The sequence below is a fragment of the Tachysurus vachellii genome, chromosome 3 (assembly GCF_030014155.1).
Source record: "Tachysurus vachellii isolate PV-2020 chromosome 3, HZAU_Pvac_v1, whole genome shotgun sequence".
NCBI classification, from domain to species: Eukaryota; Metazoa; Chordata; class Actinopteri; order Siluriformes; family Bagridae; genus Tachysurus; species Tachysurus vachellii.
Genome location: NC_083462.1, coordinates 26,865,871 through 26,888,403, shown reverse-complemented (window position 1 = coordinate 26,888,403; position 22,533 = coordinate 26,865,871). Strand labels below are relative to the sequence as shown.

At 38.8% G+C, this 22,533-nt stretch overlaps 1 protein-coding gene across 1 annotated transcript in view; it reads right to left on the bottom strand.

Moving 5' to 3' along the window:
* The window catches only part of daam1b (dishevelled associated activator of morphogenesis 1b), a 68,245-nt gene extending 46,955 nt beyond the window's left edge, over nt 1–21,290 (bottom strand). The window contains exon 1 of the mRNA XM_060866525.1: nt 21,168–21,290. The gene's annotated coding sequence lies outside the window, so the exon portion shown is untranslated. The remainder of the gene's footprint in view (nt 1–21,167) is intronic.
* Nucleotides 21,291–22,533: the final 1,243 nt, after the last annotated feature.

Sequence of the window (22,533 nt, the reverse complement as noted above, 5' to 3'; positions counted from 1 at the left end):
AGGAAATCCCATACTTTTGGAGACCCAATGCTAAATTTCTAGAGCATTTCTGAAAGAATAGTTAAATAAAATTGGTGTTCTAAGAAACTTAGGTAGTCTCTTAACAAAAAGATGCTTTAACAAAGAAGTAAATAAGGATTAAGGGGTGTGGACACTTGCTCAACCAGGTTATTATAAGCTTTATTCCCACACTCAAAGTATAATGTTTTTAACTTAATATAATTCGATGCTATGTAATATTAAATATGGAAAAAGATCTGACGTTATTCTTCTTGGTGTCATTTTTTATATCACAAAAACCAGCAATTTGAACAGGGCTGTGTAGACTTTTTATATCCACCGTATGTCCTAACATGATGTTTGTGAGCTACACCCTGGCACTTCTGTAACAATAATTCACAGTAAGTTGTGTTTGGGTTCAGTTTTTTTTCCAGACACATATGTCATATGCCCTAATCTTAGAAACACATCCAGCTTTAGAAAGAGCCCAGAGATGTCGCCACCCGTAGTTCAATTACAGCCATTTGTTTACTTCGTCACCTTCTAACTATGAAGGATCAACAATACCATGAGCTAGCATTGTAATTCTGAATTTAATGATTCAAATATCACACATTACATACTATTAGTAAAGTAAATGTGTCTTAATTTATTCTTTAGGACTTATTATATACCTATAATATTCAGGTTGGTATTCTGCTATTACTTATATGATATGCTGCCTGTGAGGTGGCATTGCATTATTTTGCTGTTACTTCAGAGCACATCCCTCGGTCAGACCAGCTTTTAAACAGTTCAGGCTTTATTATGAGAGTGTGGAGAATTAAAACTTTTCTGCAAAGGAAAAATAAAAGTGCAAATATTCTTTGCACTTAGCTATGCTAACTGAACGCTGCGTATATCAACATTAAACCTGGTTCTTGACTCGGATTGGTCAGGAGGTGCTGATCATTTTTTTTTTACAAAATCACAAATCTCATATAGTATAATTTCAACAGTAATGACAAATATAGGGACATGTACAGCAGTCGATCCACGTAAAAACACTAGAACGTCTCATTTTTGATACGTCTTAAGGTGAAGTTTTCGGTAATGAGACGTTTATTTTATGTCTTTGCAACAGGAAGTTTTGTTATTATTTGGAAATATGACAAGCTGCATTGTCTCGACTTATTAACTTAAAAAAGAAAGTGGCTGTTGAGGGAAAGTTTATAGCTTCTATAAATGATAGAAAGAACTGACTTGTACGTAACTAATGTACATAATAATCACATTATACATAACTAAAAAGATGCATTACTGGAAAACTTTATCCATTTCTACTACTTAACAGCTCATTACTGGCAAATTGACATGTTATAAGAAGCATAAAACCCATGCCAGGATCACTTTACACAAACAGTAATTGATTACTTTTGAATAATGCATCCCAACTTGCACACTGCACAGCCAATTATCAGCAATACCCCAATTGTCGGTGTGTGTGTATGCATATTTATCATTAAGTCCTCTTTAGAATTTACCAAGAGCTGATAATGCACATGGAAGGAAAGGTGAAAAACCTTCATAATATATTGAGGCCAAACGAGTTCATATTATTATAAAGGCTAAAATGTTTCTCCGCTCAATCTGCTTTTCATTTCTCTGTCCCGCTCAATCACGGCTAACACGCAGGCTGCTTAGCGGAGTGCAGAGAATATTACAGTTACCTTCTGCCACTGATCCAGATTAGGAGAGAAGCCAGCAACACACATTAACACTCTTATTGCACTCAGTCTACTCTAATACACAATGTATTATTTTATTATGGCACGTACATACGTATATAATTGAAATGCCGTTTCGATGTTGCAGACGGCTAGAATGCAAATAGGCCCTGCGACATCTTTTTCTGCTGACAAATTTCATTTTATTTAGTATCACATCTAATCACACCTGTTCCCAATGATTCACAGTGTGTTCCAAAGCACCCCATGAGCTGGATTTCAATATAGATGGTAGATTTTTTTATTAAAGAATGTCATTAAAAAAGGAAATCTTCACTTTCTTGAGTGCTATTCAGTTTACCATAATCACCTTGTACTCGAACACGTACTCGTTGTGACACTTCCCTGCCTCCTGTGGTGTGTGCCGAAAGCTCGTCTAGACCAACCATTCACCCCTGACACTCCACAAGTCTTCTCATAGCATTGCGCTGATGGGGAACCATAGGAGGTTACCCTGCAATGAACTGTGACACCTGTCAATCACTGGATTAACTGCCTTTTCTTCTGCAGAACTAATGCTGACTGTATGCTCTATGATTTTAGCCCAGCTTTACCTGTTACAGAGATTTGGAGACACCAGCATGCTGACAATTCTCTGCACACTCCTATATATGATCTTACAGCATGTAGCATAAGTGTATCAATGATGGAATTTTTATCCTGCGAGCTGTGGCTTACGTATATTTATGCCTGTTTGACAGACTTGGTGATTAATCTTAAAGTGCGTGCACCTCTAAGACAAGTTGCAAGAACAGCCAGAGAGTGTGTGAGTGGAATTTCTGAATCCGCTTACATCTTTCAGCTATTTGTGTAGGAGGTCGGCAAAAAAACGAATATATTAGGTGTATTTTCTCGCCCAAAAGGTTGCTATAAAATTGGGAAAAATCCCCAAATTCATAAATCACAATAGATATATTTTCCAGCATCACCTCGGCCCATGTATCCTGTGCATATTTCTCTTACTTCCTGTTTCGGTACAAAAAACATTGCAGAAAGAACCACCACAGACAGCTGCTCTTGACAAAGTCACATGATCAGCAGCCCTTGTGTTTATTTTTATAAGAAAGAGGGATCAGGTGTGTTGCATTAGGGAGCTCTACAGGTAAAAGATCCCGTTCGGTGCACGCCGAGCACGACATGTGCACACCACAACATCCACAAAACAAGAGATCACGAGTAATATAAGTCATGTAGTGTGAGCAGTACAGTGATTCTGATGTTGAAAGCCACATAGTGTCCATGTGGCTTAAAGGAATAAAGAAGCATCCGCTTAGACAAGTAGAGACAAGTACAGGAATGAGCAAAGACTCTCAAGCACAAAATGTCTCCTATATTTTTTATGTGACACATCACACTCTGTAACAAAGCTACAATGCAAAGCACATTTCTTTAAACCGACACCACACACTCTTGCTTTGAAGACGCTGAAGATTTGCCTTATATTGCTTCTCAAATTAGGAGGCACTCCACACTGCACTGAGCAAGAAAACACACTAAAAGCTAAACACTTACCTCGAGGAGGCTTTTCCTGAATCAGCACACCTTTAGCTCTTGCCTGAGGTCAGAGCAGGCCCCATCATGCCTCCAAATGTGCGTCTGCACCCCATGTCTACCTGCGTGCTTTACAAATGAGGCGTGTGTGTGTGTGTTGTAGAAAAATTGCCACAGTGACGGCTAGTAAACATCGACACCGTCATCATGCGACAACGCAAAGCAAAAGGATCATCATAATTAAAGCAAACAACAGCTGGTTGTGCGCTGAATGAGATCATTCTACAGACGCAAGGTCACCGTGTTTTATGAATAAAGGTTACAAATCAAGACTTGCAATAATCGCTATTATGTACGTTACCACTGTCAAAACCGCAGCAACAACAGTTCAGCTTTAAAATATGTTCCTGCATGCACAGCATAGCCAGTCACAGCTAGAGGTGTGAAAGTGAAGTAATATAGACACTGTAGAACACCACTAGTCAATCGTACTTCCCCAAATTATTTCTAATGAGATGTGTGTAGTGGGGCATGGTGGCTTAGTGGTTAGCACGTTCGCCTCACAACTCCAGGGTTGGGGGTTCGATTCCTGCCTCCGCCTTGTGTGTGTGGAGTTTGCATGTTCTCCCACGTGCCTCGGGGGTTTCCTCCACCGGTCCAAAGACATTCATGGTAGGTTGATTGGCATCTCTGGAAAATTGTCCGTAGTGTGTGATTGTGTGAGAGAATGAGTGTGTGTGCCCTGCGATGGGTTGGCACTCCGTCCAGGGTGTATCCTGCCTTGATGCCCGATGACACCTGAGATAGGCACAGGCTCGAGGTAGTTCAGATAAGCGGTAGAAAATGAGTGAGTGAGTGAGAGTGAGATGTGTGTAGGCATAGTGACACCAGTTTTGCACCATCTGGTGCAAGCTTGATCCTGAGACACTTTTATACTTGTGCCTAAGACACATGTTTAAGCGAAAAATCAACATAGCTAACTAAATTTTTGAACTTATCTTCAAGTTGAACATAGAAGTTGCCAATTTAGTCCTATAAATAATTCACAGCCAGCAGTTTTCTATCTGATAACAAATCCAAAGCAGAACCGGTATTGAGGCGTGCTGTCAGAGTGATACATCAAAAGATCGCTATCTGGTTATAGTGAATAAGAGCACCTGGATATTCAGTACACAGCCAGACGACAGCTGAAGCCTCTGGGCGGAGAACGCATTTCGCTTCTCTTTTATGGGCTTCATGTCTGTAGGCCAGCTGAGTCACAGCTATCTGATATACGTGATACATGAAAGCTCTCTACAGACCAAGCAGTCAAAAGTGAGATGGTCAAATGTAAAGACTAGAACCTTTGTTAAATGAGACAAAAGGAGAGATCATGAAACGGTTGTAGTCCCATGGCGTCTGCGGCCAGCGTTAAGGCTGTATAATGCATTATGATATTTAATCCAGGTTAATTCTCAGCGGTAACAGTGGCAGAAGCGCCGTTGACAATTTGAGGTGTATTATTATCGTAACCAACCGCAATGTTTTCTCTGTTTGTTTTTTTTTTTTTTTTTGGGTCTAAATCAATCAGAAACATATTTTCTGCCCCAAGCTTCCAATTATATAGTATAAGCAAACACAAAGACAAACACATGGAATGAATGGGATGGGTCATATCCACAAAAACAAATAATGGAACAATTTCTTTGTGCACTAGGAGCCTCTGAATAGTAAAAGAAGCTCCAAAAACTCCCACACTAGAGATTAGTGCTGGTCTGATCAAAGCTGCTGTACCTTTCATGGTCCTGTAATCTTCTTCTTGTAGCCTGCCTCTATCTGACCAGAACAACACTATCAATGACCAGAACATGACCAATGCTATTTAACTGTACTATAAATAAATGAGAGTAACAATGTGATGGACTAAAAATTCAATAAAAGAATAAACTAGCTCTATTTCCATCCATGTTCAACACTGCTTATCCTACTGGCTCGCATTGAACCTGAGGTCTGGTGGAATCAAACCCCCAACCCTGGAGGTGAGACTAATAACCTTTATTACACAGAGACTGAGATATTCATTCATTTTTTCATTTTCTACCGCTTATCCGAACTACCTCGGGTCACGGGGAGCCTGTGCCTATCTCAGGCGTCATTGGGCATCAAGGCAGGATACACCCTGGACGGAGTGCCAACCCATCGCAGGGCACACACACTCTCATTCACTCACGTAATCACACACTACGGACAATTTTCCAGAGATGCCAATCAACCTACCATGCATGTCTTTGGACCGGGGGAGGAAACCGGAGTACCCGGAGGAAACCCCCGAGGCACGGGGAGAACATGCAAACTCCACACACACAAGGCGGAGGCGGGAATCGAACCCCCAACCCTGGAGGTGTGAGGCGAAAGTGCTAACCACTAAGCCACCGTGCCCCCCTAGACTGAGATATATTACACATAATAATAGGAACATTGCACAAAGTGCATAAAGTCTTGAAAGATTATTGTTATAAGGGAACTAGAAAATAAATCAATCAAATTTAGATATAATTTCAATTTAGACAGAATTTTCTTAAATTTTCTTATAAATTAAATAGCCATGTTAGATAAACACCAGTGCTTAAAAGGTTATAACAGCAGTAAACACACACAGAATGTGCTTTAAAACAGAATAAACTTCAGACGTAAATTATCATTCCACTAAACCTTTTTTCCCCCCGATATTGTTTTTCCTGTAAGTGTAGAGTTCCCCTTTGCCGTGTTGTTTAATTAAGCCATCAGGTCCAACAAACAATAAAACCATGGTTTTCAAGTAATAAAATCTGCTGGATCTAATGCACCAAAGAGCTGGTATTAGTCCAAGATGAACTCTTTTTGGCATGGGAAGAACTGTTCAGTTCAAATGAGATACTTTAGAAATGAATAAACTTGCAAGTCTAGAACACTTGCCTGACTTGTGAAAAATGATGCGCTTTTACAACGTGTCAGCGTGTCTGTTGTTAAAATATGATATGGAACTGTAAATGTTCAGACATCATACTGTACATGGGCTTTATTTATTAAAAATCAACCTGTTTATATCAAGCTCATCAGAATACTGGTGCTTTGCCAATAGCAAAAAAAAATGACGTTAGCGAGTAAAAATATCTTAAATGTAGTCAAATATATCTATTATTTCCTATTACAAGATTACAACAAACCAAATATAAGATTATTTCTAGACATTTAGACTAATTCCAAATAGAAATGTGAAATTACAGCCTTGAAATAGACTTGTTCTTTTGGCAGATAAGATACTTTGCTAATTTAAGCATTTATTTCTTGAAAGAAGCAAAATAATCTGTCAATAGAACAAGAAATGTAAAATTAGTTCATTGCAATTTTATAATAGGAAATTCTAGATAAATCTGAGCAGATTGAATTTTTTCAGAGTTCTGAACCGACCAGAATCTAGCTGTCTATATTTTGAAAGATTGTATGTTGGCTAAATTTGAAGGTAATACCACATAGTGTTGTTCTTGCTCTATACACGATACCTTAATCCTGATCAGTTTCAAACTCTTGCTTCAACAGTGAGGTGTGATTAAAAGTGTAAAGCAATTGTTTGTGTAGTAGACAGTCAATATTAACATAGGTTTCCCAACCCTGGTCCTGGAATACTCCATACTACATGCTGTAGTGTTTCCCTGCTCAAACACACCCAATTTAAATCAGGAATGGTTTTTCATTATCGGAGTAGTTGGGTCATGTGTGTTGGGAATAAGGGTGTACAGGACGGTGGTGAACCTGTGGCTTAACAGATATAACTCTAATTTGTCGCAAAAAATGTTGAGAGATCATTTCCTGTTTAAAATAAACATAAAATAACCTCACAACTTGTATAACTGTCTTATGTAGCTAATCAAGACGTTAAGTGACAAGCAAGCTCTTACTTAGCTAATTGTGCTTTAAATGACATGGGATGGCTCAGAGATCCTTTCCATTTAAATAGACAAATTCCTACATTTACATTTACAGCATTTGGCAGACGCCCTTCTCCAGAGCGACGTACATAAGTACATAATTCCTACAACAGATGCAGCTACTAAGGCTCAAGAATGAAACTTTCTTATTATGAGTTCCTTCTTAAAAGTATAGAATGAATTTATTCATTTTGTTGACAATATTATTAAAGAAACTACTAAAAAAAACTAATTAAAATTAAACTGTGAGTATGACAATAAATTAATTGATCATGTGACCAATCACTAAAACACAAATGACAGCATCAGGACTACTTCATAGTATCAGGACCTAACAGAGCAAGCAAAGAAAGGACAAAGACAATATGGAAAGAGAACAAAAACAAGAAAGGAAATGAACGAATGAAACAAAATCTGATCTGGACTCAAATGTGTCTTCAGTATTCTTGAACTTGTCTTTATGACACACAGGCTTGTAAAACTGTCAGAGACAGCCTAACCTCTTCCTCACCCTCTCAAAGAAGCCTTTGCTTTAGAGCAAACGTCCTACATCATTTTCTCAATCAGCAGGATTTAGTCATGTTGTTGACCAGAGCCTTGTCGAAACAGCATTATTATCACTACCTCAACTTCTAACACATTCCAGTACAGCCTGAGAATTTAGATCATGTGGGGTTAAGTTAAATTTAGATCCAAACTTAAACATAACAGTAAGACACATTATGTGTTTGGCTTTTATATAACCAGGAAAGTGAGCCAATTTTAAAGAGTCACACAATTTAAAAGACTGAAGACTAAAAGAATGCAATGAGAAAAAACGCTGCCACTGTTACAGATGTGCTTACGAAAGATTACTGGAATTTGGGGGTTAACATCTCTGCTTTAACTCACTGATCCCCAGATGTGTCTGTTTCTTTTTGATGACAGGGCCCTCGCTGGACTATTCATATACATACAGGTTTTTGGCTATGAGAACGGCTTGTCAGCAGCTCTGCCACGCCACTTTATCCACAGTCTCATCTCTGGGCACGCAAAGCTAATAATAGTGTAGCGTTTTAACCATTATTCAAGCTTCAAAGTTTTATAATGCTTACAGAATAAGCGATATGCTGCTATGTATTAGAAGTTAACACTAATTATGAAAAGTACAGATCTGGTTTCCAATAATCTTTGAACTCATTCAGACTGAAGAAGCTCAATGAGACATGCTAATGTAACTCTTAGGAAATTGCATTTCAATTTAAACAGCGTGTAAACAGGTCACGTCCTTATTTCACCTGTGTTTTGAAGCGTCAGCACCCTGTGTTGCCAAGTGGCAACTAAACCAGTCATACTAATGTTGACACACAAACAGGAAGCTCCTCTTCTGCAGAATTTGAGAGGATAGAGACATAGGGCACAAACATAATTAACTTCATTTTCAAAAACAAATTCCTTAAGGGTTGGTCACAGGCATATTAACAAAACAGAAGGAGTAAGTAAAGCAGGTTAGTTCAACATATGCTGCCACACAACCCCTAAGTAAAAGGTTGTGTCTTTTGCTTGTGATATTTACTACATTCTATAGCATTATGCTAAGTTTAATGCCAAGGTTACAACTTGTAATTCTCCGCCTCCAAGCCAATGGCAGCCACTCACTCAACCCGAAACGAGTTCCTTTCCATTTACAGTGTGACATCAGATCAACTTGTTTGCGCACATAATTGGATCAAACAAAGCAGCGCTTCTTTACTTTTAAACGAATTATGTATATGGATCTGCTATTTGCTATTTGCCACATACAGAAATATTTATTTAGTTACTAACACGAACTGTAACTAAATATGCTATGTTGCTGTTTAAGGAAGAAAATATATGTCACTCAACACTGTTAGCTGGCTAGCTACCAAACATGGTAGTAGCCATATTTGCAGAGATGGAAAATGACATCAGTCCACCCTGAAATTACCACTTACAGGGCAAATCAACAGCAGCATTAGTCTTCAGTCTGTGCCAGGTGTCAGGTCATTGAGGGAGAAGTGGCAGTTATGTAGAACCGCATGGTGTCTTATTGATATACCTGAAGCAATTTGAATGGCAACTTGAAGCTGACACAAAGTGTTTATTTCCAAAGTGTTTTCTGTGAGGTATGAGCTACACATTTTTGTGCCAAACACTATGCCTGCTTGCCACTTAAATATTCAACACCAAAGTGAATTTACCCAACACTGGAACACAATCTTAACACGACACCACAAACGACAGTTTCAAGTTGGCACATATCCTATGTGCCACATTGTCCTTGCTTCCTGAACACGGTGCTATGATTCAATGGGTTTTTTATTAAGAGAACCCAGAAATATGTCAAGAGAACAAAGCCAATAAACCTCAATTACATACCTCACATGATAAACAGTCACGGGTGTAGTGAGATTCAAGCTGTAGTTTTAGTCAAGACTTAACTTGTCAAATTACTTTGCTGGCTCCTCCTTGTTTTGATCAGAACTGTCTACATGGTGTCTATACTAACTATACAGTCCAAAAATTTCCATTAAAACATGATTTCATTCATCTTAGTCCAGAGAAGGAGAGAGACGGAAACAGGGCCATGTGGAAACTCAGGGAAAAAGTGAAAGTGAACGGCTAAGTATGGTGACCCACACTCAGAATTTGTTCTCTCCCATCCAAAGTGTACACACACAGTAGTGAACACACACACACCGTGAACACACACCAGGAGCAGTGGGCAGCCATTTATGCTGCGATGCCCGGGGAGCAGTTGGGGGGGTTTGGTGCCTTGCTCAAGGGCACCTCATTCGTGGCCGGCCCGAGACTCGAACCCACAACCTTAGGGTTAGGAGTTAGACTCTCTAACCATTAGGCCACGACTTCCCATGATATTAGGAGTGCAGATGAGCAAGCAGATATGGTCAGAGCCCATATAAAGATCCCAAATAGACACTAATTTTTTAGAGAAACTTTAAATAGTCATAATAACCTTAAAAAAATACTGCGACATGCAACAGAAAACACCTTCAATATGCTATACATGACCCCAACAAAATAAAGTGTACTTTGTGAAAAAGACTGCATTCTTGCTCACTTGTCAACATTGTCTAATTCCAAAATTTGTTCTCAACACAAGGTTGTGATTCAAATCAGGCCAGGATATCACAGATACAAATTCTCTTCAGATGCAAGAAAAACATGCTCCAGTTCCAGAAATGGAGCAGCATGTGCTCAGAGTCAAGGACACATCCACAAAAAGTTCTTCTCAGCCCAGATTCCGAGTCTTAAGCAACCCAGTTGAGGAGCTAAATTAAAATTCGAAAAGCAGAACTCATGACAGACATGCTTGTTTGACGTAACACTCTAATCATTTAAGACACGCAACGCCGAAGCCACACAAGACAATGTGGAAAAACCTGTCAGTTATCTGCACAATTGGGCAAGTCATGCTTATACAAACAAACCCTCACAAACAAGCGAGCGTATAGCTTAGATCAAAGAATTTCAAAAAGTTCAACTCTAATGATAATCATTATTGACAATGATTTACAAACTGAAAATTAGATCGATGCAACTTTGTAATACAATCAGAATTTCATGTCACCTAACTTTCCAGCTAAACCAGGAAGCATTTTAATAGGCAATAAAAAGCCATGCTTTGTCTTATAATCTGGAGTCATTAACTGTGTTTGGACTCAATTTCGAGGTGACATCATTGGACTCGGTCTCAATTCCATCCATGCTGAGATTTTATGAAGACATCTGGAACTGCTACAATTTCACTGTGGAACTGATTGGATTAGAATCTGAACAGCATTCGAGCATCAATATCTGAAATGCTAGACTGTCAAACTTGGCTATATTCTAGCATCATGGACACTGGATCAGATATAACATTTAGTCATTTGCAAAGCATCTCATTTGCACTGCACGTTGATACCATACCAAAAATGAGATCTTGTAAAACGAATATCAGTTCTTTGGTGCATCAGAACCATCTGATACGATCGTTTGAAAACTTTTATTGGACCTGACTGCTTAATTAGAACCACAAGCAGTGTTTGAGGAAACTTGAGAGACTGACATAACAAGAACACCTACTCCCATAAAACCTCATAGATTTCTTCTCTTTCTTTCTTTCTTTCTTTCTTTCTTTCTTTCTTTTTGCTTTAACTTAAAAATGCTTGCCATTAGCAGGAAAGATAATGATTATTTACAAGAGCTCGTTTGACTTTAAAAGTCTAACAACCCCTTTGAAAATCCCTTAAACTAAAGGGGTGCTTGACATTCTGTACTCACCGCTGACTAGGACTTTCAAGTAAGATAAAACATGGGCCTCTCATAAGCGCTTGTAGGGAATTTCCATCTTGCTTCAGCGCTTCTGACAGCTGAACTTTGCCCCATGCACTTGCACTCGTTTCTTTTATATCATTATCATATCATTAACTCTCTGTTGTTGCGTAAGGATATGCTCAAACAACGTACAATAACCAAAACTGAAAATTCCAAAACTAAGCTGGCAGAGTAATGTGTTCTGGCATTAAATATTCCACCAAGGGCTTGCAGAGGCCTACCCTCTTCACCAAAGCTTCACTTTTTATCACTCAGGCCATATTATCATGATGTATGCGAGGAAAGAGACAAAGCAGCTGCGTGTCACTAAGCAGTAAAAAAAAAATACAAGCAGAGGGAGCATGGTGATTGACTAGGATGTGCTATAAAGCAGCAAGGCAGAATGATGATGGAATTGAACAGGCCCTAATTCTACGCTGAGACATAATTGAAGGTCTTTCAGGAGATTCTGGCTGACATGTCTGACACAGCAGTGGAATGTAGTGGTGTGCCAAAAGCAGTCTCAGAAGAACAAGTGCTACTTTCATTTATTAAGAAGATTTGGTTTAGACCTGCCAAGAAAGCAGGGAGTCTAAACAAAGCCTTGTGTCAACTGCAACACACCTTGAAAAATAATTCCACTGAAAACAACTGGGTTAAGTGGTACCTTTTCAACTATCCAGCAAGAAACAGTGGGCTTTTGTACAGTTTCTACACCTATGCATGTAGTCAATTTTGAGAGGAATGCTCCATGAGCCACTTTCCAACACACCAGTCTGGCTGTTGAACCCACACACGTGTCCCTCTTTCACTTCTTTTACCACCTTTTTGTCATGGTTGATGGTGTCTGAGATTTCCTGGCATACTCTCATCATCTTCCTTTGAAGCATCGTATTAGAGTACTTTGTTTTCTTTGGCCCATTGCCTTGTTTTGTCTGATCAGCCCTAACAGTGCTGACGGTGAAGGAAGCACAGCGTCAATCCATCTTCCGAAAACAAGGTTAGATCACTCAGATTTCAGTACAATGAAGGCCATGTTCAACAACCACTGAATGTTGTACGGGAACTAAACTCACCAAACCAAGTCCCAGAGCTTAGCAAATATCTTTCACATCAATACTTCAGACCTGGAAATTCATTACCAGTAAATATTCAGTATTCTTGCTCTAACCCAACTGATTCTGCTCATAGGGTTAAAACCAAAACTACAAAGTGTCCTGGATATTTGATCAACAGGTCTAGGCCTAGAAAACACAACCCTATTCCTTGGGATTGTTGAAAAGGCTGCAGGCAAGAAGTTACTTATTTAATCCTTAGTAATGACACAGCAAAATGAGAACATGCATACAAAGTTCTACAACAATTAATCGTGCAGGTTGATTTTACAAAGTGTTAATTATACTTTATACTATATAACTTAGTATAAAGGTCTACCAACCAGCCAGATCTCTCCGCTCCTCTGGACATACCTCTCTGGTCACCCCCAAATACAAATATGAGAAGTTTGGAGGCCGGTCATTTGCCATCAAGGGACCAAAGCTGTGGAACACACTTATGACCCATTACAATCACAGTGTTTTTAAATCACAGTTGAAAACTCATTTATTCATACAAGCTTTTAACACATAGACCCTGTTTCAACTGCTATTTTATGTTCATTGTGTTCTTATTGATTTTATTTTTTATTGTTGTTTTACTGGAAAGCACCTTGTGCTCCTTTTGGCTGTTGTAAGGTGCTCTATAAATAAAATTTGATTGATTGATAACTTTGATTTATCACAGGACAACTAGTACAACTCAAAGATAGTGGTATCATCTGCGAAAAGTCTTGGTCTAACCCTAACCCAAGTCTAGTGGTTCTTGCTACTAATCTGTAGTCCTAAAATATCAGGAAGTAACTAATTGAATATATTTGACCTTGCTGTGACATTGATCATGTTTCATCAAATCCAAAATCTAACCTGTTCATATGCTGTGAAAATGAGAATGTTGGATGGACTCATGCAGGCACGACCAGAAAAACATGCAGATGGATGGACTGAAGAATAGATGACCTGAAAACATAATACCTCCACAAACTAGGAGAGCAAGTTAACAGTGAAGACTAAATGACACACTGAATAAAATATCCAAATGCATTCTTCTTCAGGGTGGGAGATGGTTGGATCAATGCTACTGAAACAACACTTTGGAATCTTTAAAGCTTTATGAAAATGCATTTCAAAAGAACCCTGCCTGATTACACTCTCTTTATCTATAAGTCCACACAGACACGACCGAAAAGCCTTGCACTCTGACTCTCAGAAAAATGCATTGGTTTATAGAAAATTCTATCAGGAATAAATCTGTCTGGGTTGAATTTGGGGAAAAAGTTTATTCTCATAATTTTCATAGGTTCTTAATATTTATGCACCAATACACCAAGACAAATTCCTTGCACAAGTAAAACCCAGTAAAGAAAGAAACAATACATGGCAACCTAGGTGATTCTGATTCTGGCTGATCATTCTGATGCACCATTCACATGCTAGGTTTTTCAAATTCAAACCAGTAGTATAAAAAGGGGATCTTTAAAAGTAGGAGTCTTACTTTTTTTAAAACGTTGACATTTTGAGCACCTAACCCGTGTTTAGCAGCAGAAATTCTTCTATTCAAAGTCAGAGTGAAAATGACCTGCTCCGTGACCCAATTGGAATAGGGTAGGTCAAGGGGCCTGTGAGGAGGTTTCTTTACACTGAAATCCATGGTGATTGAACACACTGCTGCTAAAATCACAACCCCAGTGCCAAACCTTGTTAAATATCCTTAAAATGAATGCTACTCACTGTCCAATTCTGGAAACATAACACAAGCAAAAGTTGAGGATTCCTGGCTCTGAGATCCCTTTCCAAACTCTTTCCTCTAGAGCCAGTATACTGAAGAGGCTGCAGCAAAGATTTTCTCAAGTTCTAATAAAAATGAATTCTCTCAAGGCTTTGATGAGGCAGCACTTTGGATAAGTTATTGCTGAATTCAGAAGCCACCAAATATTTTGTTGTCTGGTACATGACGTCTGAAAGCATACAGTGTGGATGAGAAGGTTAAAAAAATACATGCCAACCAAGACAAATGATCTAGAGAGACACGAACAAGGGCAAGAAAAAAAAAAGAAAGCGAAACATGAGGCAGGGCAGAGATCAGAGATAATTACAGTCACCAGACTATGCACATAATCTTCTTACCACCACAGCAAAAAAAAAAAAAAACACAAAACAAAAACAAAACAATATCTGACTGTGCCAATATGTATGCAGGCTCCTAGTGCAATGGCTAAGCCGGCACACGAGGAGCAGAAATTACTGAGTCATCAGAATTGAAATATCAGGTGCTTTGGCAATGTTATAAGGGGCAAACAGGACCGGATTGGTGACAAGCAGGGCCTCTGAAAATAAATTATGTTAAATGAGGCCATTGTATCCTCCAAGTGAACCACAACAGTCAGAGAATAGGACATTCAAAATGGCCACACAAGCCCATTGTCATTGGCGGTTGGGTGGGACCAGATCTCACAAAGCTTGGCAGAACCAGAAAGGCTGTTTGCCTCCTGCTGCAACACATTATCATGCCACGGTCTCTCATATGGCTTGAAGCAAAAGCTTTCTTATCTAATCCAAAAAAGTCAAACAAAAACTGTAATTGTGCCCCAAACACTTCCAGAGAATGGTGGAGATAACCCCAAGAATAATACTGGATCTCAGTAACAGTTCTGGACCTAACTAGCAGAGACCTTCTAAAAATCCCTATAAAATGAGAAGTCCGTCTGGTGTGCATTTATGCAAGGCTTATTCAGATGTAAGGTGAAAGTAACTCAAAAACGTAATTCAACTTACAAGGCAAATGGTTAAAATTAAGAGCATGAAAATGATGAGTAATAAGAAAATTTCAAATATACATGAGGTAAGAAAAAAGGAAGAAAAAGAAAGTTTAGATTTGGTTCCATGTTAAAGTCAGGTGAAATGTCAAAGGATTTTATGCTCAACGGATCTGGCCTGGCTTGCTACAGAGTATTCTACTTCTCTGTCCTCCATCTAATCCCAGTAGAGATGAGTGTGTGCAGAAGGTGGACTATGATTTCTAGCAAAGTATATCCCAGCTGTCCCCTGACCACCCCATCAACAGCGGAAACAATTATCACTCCCAGTGGCATCTCGCCTTTCTCCTCTCACCTCATTTACAAACATGAGCTACTGACGCAGCGACAGATCGGCACAAGCCAAAGTAACTCAACACCTCACTAATTAAAATGGCCTTTCGCACACACCACAACCCTTTAACTTAGATTTTATTTCTTTCCGGTGGCGAGAAAAATGTAAAAAAATGACACAAACTCGCACAAACACACACGTACAACCTACGATTTTCGAAAAATACTGCTCTGTTTAAAAGAAAGGAATCTCCATACCAGCACTGAGGCTGGGAAGATTACAGACTAAGATTAATAAAGCCAGAGACAGCTCCATCCGTCATGTGGTTAACAACTGTGCACACCATCTCATTGATAACACTGCAGGTCTGTCTGTAAGAAGAGTAAACGTTACATACAATAAACTGTTTAGTGTATTACACTTTTAATTACTGCACATATTCAACTGAAAGGTCAATAGATAGCCAGAAATGCTGTTTGGGAAAACACCCTATACACTACATCCTATATAAATATCACGGTTAATTTAAATTTATGGGGGGCACGGTGGCTTAGTGGTTAGCACGTTCGCCTCACACCTCCAGGGTTGGGGGTTCGATTCCCACCTCGATTCCTTTCGATTCCAGCCTTGTGTGTGTGGAGTTTGCATGTTCTCCCCGTGCCTCGGGGGTTTCCTCTGGGTACTCCGGTTTCCTCCCCCGGTCCAAAGACATACATGGTAGGTTGATTGGCATCTCTGGAAAATTGTCCATAGTGTGTGATTGGGTGAGTGAATGAGAGTGTGTGTGTGCCCTGCGATGGGTTGGCACTCCGTCCAGGGTGTATCCTGCCTTGATGCCCGATGACGCCTGAGATAGGCACAGGCTCCCTGTGACCCGAGGTAGTTCGGATAAGCATTAGAAAATGAATTAATTAATTTAAATTTATGTTAAATGTAATAATGTTAAAGTTATGGAAAAATGAACTTTCAGTCAATCTTTAGCTAACAGCAGGTAGCCATATGTTAGGAAGGAAGCTTACAAGAGAAACACAATAAAAAAAAACAAAGAGATTTGTTAGACTTTTGCCACATTTTATGTGCAAAGCAAAAACAGCACTTAAAACATCTGAAAACACTGAAAATATTTTTATGTGATCTAGGCTCAGCCACAGTGAAATAACATACCAAAGCAAATCAAAACTATGACATCACACCAATCTAAGTAGGTGCTAAATGTTGGTAGAACTGTTCATAAAGACGATATACGAAAACCTGTAACTTGTAGGTTCAAGTATCAAGAAATTTTGGATATGTGACTTCACAATATTAGTCACAACCTTCACCAACATCTTATAAGCATGAATATTGGGTTATTAAAATATTATAGATTGCACATTTTGAACCAGTTATAGATGGAAAAATGCAGTTCGAGGGAGAACAATATACCATGATACATACAACGATAGTCTTAAAATTAGCGAGTGGATCATAATTCCCAGGTCTTTATGAAAATGTTTGTATTTAGCGATAGATCTCAGATAGAAAACGATGCCCTTGACGACAACGATGATTTGCTTAATGAAAGGTAAAGATGAATCTAAAATTAAGACTCCTTTCAATGATCTTGTACATTTGATGAGAGAGAATGTAACTTGAGAACCAGGCCAGATGAACCTAATGAATCGGATGAAGAGGGCAGGGAGGAATCTAAAATCGAAGAACTTTTTGCTTCGATTAAGTGTAAAAAAAACTGATTTTCTGCCAATGTTCCTTTATCTAAAGAAATTCATAAAAAAATTACTACATTCTCAAAGAACCACATCTTGGCTAAACTGAAACGATAAGTTATGCTGTATTTCTGGAAAATATAGCTCAAAGAAAGAAGGTCAATCAACCTTTAAAATAAACACAAGACCATATATTAGTTAAGCTGATAGCGTTTCTTTCTTTAGCTCTGTTATTTCTGTTTATTCTGTGCTGGATCTACAGTCCGAGTTTGACTACAGTTCTACAAAGACTCCCACATTCCTCTGAACTCATCGTGTTATCACATTCTTCCTCCTACTAATTAGAGGACTTGCACACTTTAGCCGGTGAAGCACAAGAGCTGCGATTTCATCAAGGAATGAGTCGAGGCACTGGTACAACCTCCCACTTGACTCTGAGGCTCTGAGTGACTTGACGTCAGTTATCACAGTCGTCTGCACCACCAGGCAGGGAACTGCGTAACCATGACGGCTACACCTTAACGAAGATCACGAAAATCACCAAGCACAGCATACCTCCTGGTAAAGAGGAGACAAGTCAATCAGATGATATGAGATGTATACGAACACAAGACATGCAGTGGAACTCATGTAAGCTGCAGCTGAGAAAATTTTAATCAGCTAAATGTCTGAACGGAGATCGCTTTTTGAGAAACGCTTCAGACTTTCGTATGACTTTGCAAAATGGATGGACTCATTCATAAAATCCCTACAATGTTCTTTTATAAAAGGGTCAAAAGAGTAAACAATGGGCGTGTGTAAACTGTTCAGACGTGGCTGAACAAAGTCACATGGCAAACAAACACTCTATAGAATGGGTGTATTACTGCAGCATGGATTAGGGCTGCACATGCTATACTGTATTCATATTGCAACAATAGGATACAAGCAAAGCTGAAATCTTGGTGTGGTACTTAAAGACGTTACATCAGCAATACACAAATCACCAGAACAGTGCTGGATTTATAGAAACCTGTGGAAACTTTCTAAAGAATGAATTTGATGTATACTTTTATTTCATCTCTAAAACTGATATAAAGAAATTACTTTACCTGGAAAAGTTGGGAATAAAGAGCCAAGTACAATTTTAGCACTGAATAAGCTGCTTAGTAACAGAGTAACAGTAGTCAGCCTGTATGCTGAGGATAATAATACTTATTATTATGATTAATGCAATTTCATGCATCATATGCATATTGTGCAGTCCTACAAGACAAGCTTTCTTTATTCTGACTGAAATGAGATACATAACCAAACTTATACCGTTATCATACTGTACCATGGCTAGGGATTTTCACAGAACGTAACATTTGTGTATTTGTAAAAATCTGCATTTTACCTTAGTTTATAATATTAGTACTGCACTGGCTAATATATAATGACTGCCACAATTTACCCATCTTCTAATGACTAATTCAGCTTGATAATGCACCATGTCACAAAACAAATGTTGACTTAAACTGGTTTCATGAGCATGACAATGAGTTCAGTGTTCTTCAGTGTCCTTCCCAGTTACCTAAAACACCAGGACATGTTGGGAGTGGAGGTCAGAGGAAGTTCCATCATCCATCACCAGGTTTTTCTATGACTGTGAATGTGAACTTGAGTTCTGCTCATCTATTGCTACTGCTCTGGGCTTTATTATTATGAAACCTCACGAATGGCCCTAAGAACATTGGCTCCACTCTTTAAATATCAACAATCGATTAAAAGCACTTCAAAAGCAATTGTTTATAGCACTTAAAATGTTATTGTTGTTGTTCTTTCGGCTGCTCCCTGTCCGGGGTCATTTATGGCACTTTAAATAATTAATCAATACAATAAACAGCTTCAGCATACATCACCATGCATTAAAAGAAAATGCTAAGTAATGCTAAACATCCACAACCGGTGAAGACTGGAAAACGATCACATATTCAGCAGTCCAGTTTGAGTGAGTCTGTACTCTCTGTAGATTCTGATTTCTTGTTCCTGGCATACAGGAGAAGAACCTAATGTGAGTTACTCTGCTGTTGCAGCGCATCCGCCTGAAGGCTCAACAGGATGTGCGTTTAAAGACGCTTTTCTATTCACTACAGCTGTAAAGTGGTTATTTGTGTTGCTGTACACGTCCTGGCAGCTCGAACCACTGTGGCCATTTTCTTTGGAACTCTTAGATAATAAAGCATCTGTTGACCTGCTGCTCTTTTTTTTGTCTGTTTGTTTGTTTGTTTGTTTGTTTTTCACACCATTCTGTGTAAACTCTATAGACTTTTGTCTGTGAATATCCCAGGAGAGCAGCAGTGTTTAAAATATTTAACCAGCATGTCTTCCACTAAAAACCATGCCATGGATTAAGACATTATTATAGCAGCTTTAGCATTAACATTAGCATTTTTGCAGTTCAAATAATAGGTAATGATGGTTATGCCTAAAAAATAGACCGAAATCCATGAAAGAATAAATGCACCCGATGGAATTTATATACTGTACTGCTTTGCTTAAGTGTAGAACATAAGAGGTTTTGACATATACAAAAACCCCTATCTAATAATAAGCAAAAACCATACATATATAACTAAACATTTTAAATAATGAACCAAAGCTACATAAGTTATCTCCATTTTAACAACCATTAGAAGAAAACCATGCTACGGATTAAGACACTATCATCACATTTTACTCTATATTCTTCATCAGCTGTTCCTAGTCACATCTGCATTTTGTAATGGGCATTTCTGTCTTTATTAAACATGTTCTCACTATGTCTAGGAAATTCTAAAAGCGTTCAGACACAAAACCCCAGCAATAATCGACTGCATGACTTTTGAACCCCTTTAAACGCATATCAGCACAAGACAGAAAACACACTGAGCATGACAAACATTAAACAAACACCATGTGCAAACAGATCACTTTCATGCTTTTGATGATTTTCCAGGAGAAAGAAACAATTACAGATCTTCTTTAACCCGGATCTTTTTGGGGTGTGTGTGTGTGTGTGTGTGAGAGAGAGAGAGAGAGAGAGTGTGAGTGTGTGTGTGAGAGAGAGATCGAGAGAGAGTGTGTGTGTGAGTGAGAGAGAGATCGAGAGAGAGAGTGTGTGTGTGAGTGTGTGTGAGAGAGAGAGCGTGAGTGTGTGTGAGAGAGTGTGAGTGAGAGAGAGAGAGAGTGTGTGTGTGCGTGTGTGTGTGTGAGAGAGAGAGAGAGAGAGAGTGTGAGTGTGTGTGAGAGAGTGTGAGTGTGTGTGAGAGAGTGTGAGTGTGTGTGAGAGTGTGTGTGTGAGAGAGAGAGAGAGAGAGAGAGAGAGAGTGAGTGAGTGTGTGTGAGAGTGTGTGAGAGTGTGAGTGTGTGAGAGAGAGAGAGAGAGTGTGAGTGTGTGTGAGAGTGTGAGTGTGTGTGTGTGTATGTGTGTGTATGTGACACCACTGTTGTCAGTAGACACATTAATGTCAGGATGTGTTCACTGCTGAAGTTCACATGCTCAGCCTTCACTTTCATATGGATCCAAATGAAAGCTGTTTAATATGTTGATATAAAGAAGAACACACCGTTAAACCAGATCACTAGCTTATAGTGTGAGGTTTAACGACATAAACCGTACTGAACCGACACAGTCGCCCTTCCCTGTTAATGCACACAGACTACACTCAGTAAGTGATATACAGCTGCTGCATAAACATGCTCATCAGTAACAACTTACAAAACAAGCATATGATGCATTATAAAATGTACCTCCTACGATGATCCGTCGTGTTTCCCAAACGTCGCATTGTTTCTGTACGTGGAAACCCGGCCGGTGTGTCTGTGCGTGTGCGCGCGTGCGTGCGTGCGCGTGCGCGCGTCTCAGCATTGAGCCAAGCCGAACGAAAGTTGACATCATCGTCTCCTGTTACAAGGCGAGGGCCGAGTGCGCATGCTCGCCTAACAGCATTCTGGGAAATGTAGTTAAAGCGTAGGTTCTAAAGTCTAACGACCTGCTTGTTTTCTTACAAAGTTTAAGCCAAATAAAATGTAAGCAGGCTTTTTTCCATGGTGTTCATTCCAAAGCAATAAATCTTGTCATCCCCAGACAATCCAATACATTATTATTATTATTATTATTATTATTATTATTATTATTATTATTATTATTATTATTAGTATTAGTATTAGTATTATTAGTATTATTATATTTCTGCCTAATAATGAAGTAAGCACAGGTTACAGTGTTAATCATCATGTGCGTATTAGTATTTTTATTTTATACAGTGATTATTGTTAACTCTTTGAGCGTGTGTGGTTTTTTTACGCAGCTTGACCATTTATATGAGATTTTTGTCTCTGCTAGATAGGTACACAATAACTTCTCTAAGGTTTTGTTTGTCTTAACAGGCAGAAGACTATCTCAGCCTGATGAGGCACCGGTAAATTGGTGCGAAATGAACATGTGTAAATGTAACAGAACAAACTATACGAAAGAATTAAAAAAAAGAATAATGAAAAAGGGAATAAATATGAGGAAGATTAAAGCTGCAAACAGGAGAGTTAAACCATCATGGTTCTGTCTAGTAAAACGCTGTCTGGCTACTAAATTATGAAAACGATTAGGAAAACATAATGAGTAGTTATGATCACTAACATTTTTAGATTAAGTGATACACTCTCTGGTAATTCGTTTGAATCAAATGAGCAAAAAAATAGCCGTTGTGGCTAATACACTAATTAATGAGCTGATTGTGTTGTGGCATTGCACTGTGATTTATCACTTTATTGTTTTGTTTTATTTATTTATTTTTATCACTTTTTGCTTAGCAACTACATCAGTGAGGATGCATCTCTTTCTTAAAGCCCCCTTCAGTTCATTCTTTCAAAAGTCAAGGTCACAGTAGATCCAGAGTCTGTGAGCGAGACAAATTTCTCCAAGCCATCCACCATGCACACACATTAACACACTCATTCAAACCTAGACACAAATCGTGTCCATAGAAATATGTGAAGTATATGCCGATGCTAACCCCTTCCGATTTATTTTGCAATTAGCTTCCCACTAGCTTCTGAGCTACATTTGATTAAATACAAAGCATGTTATACTACATGCTTCTGTCTGACTAATTTATTT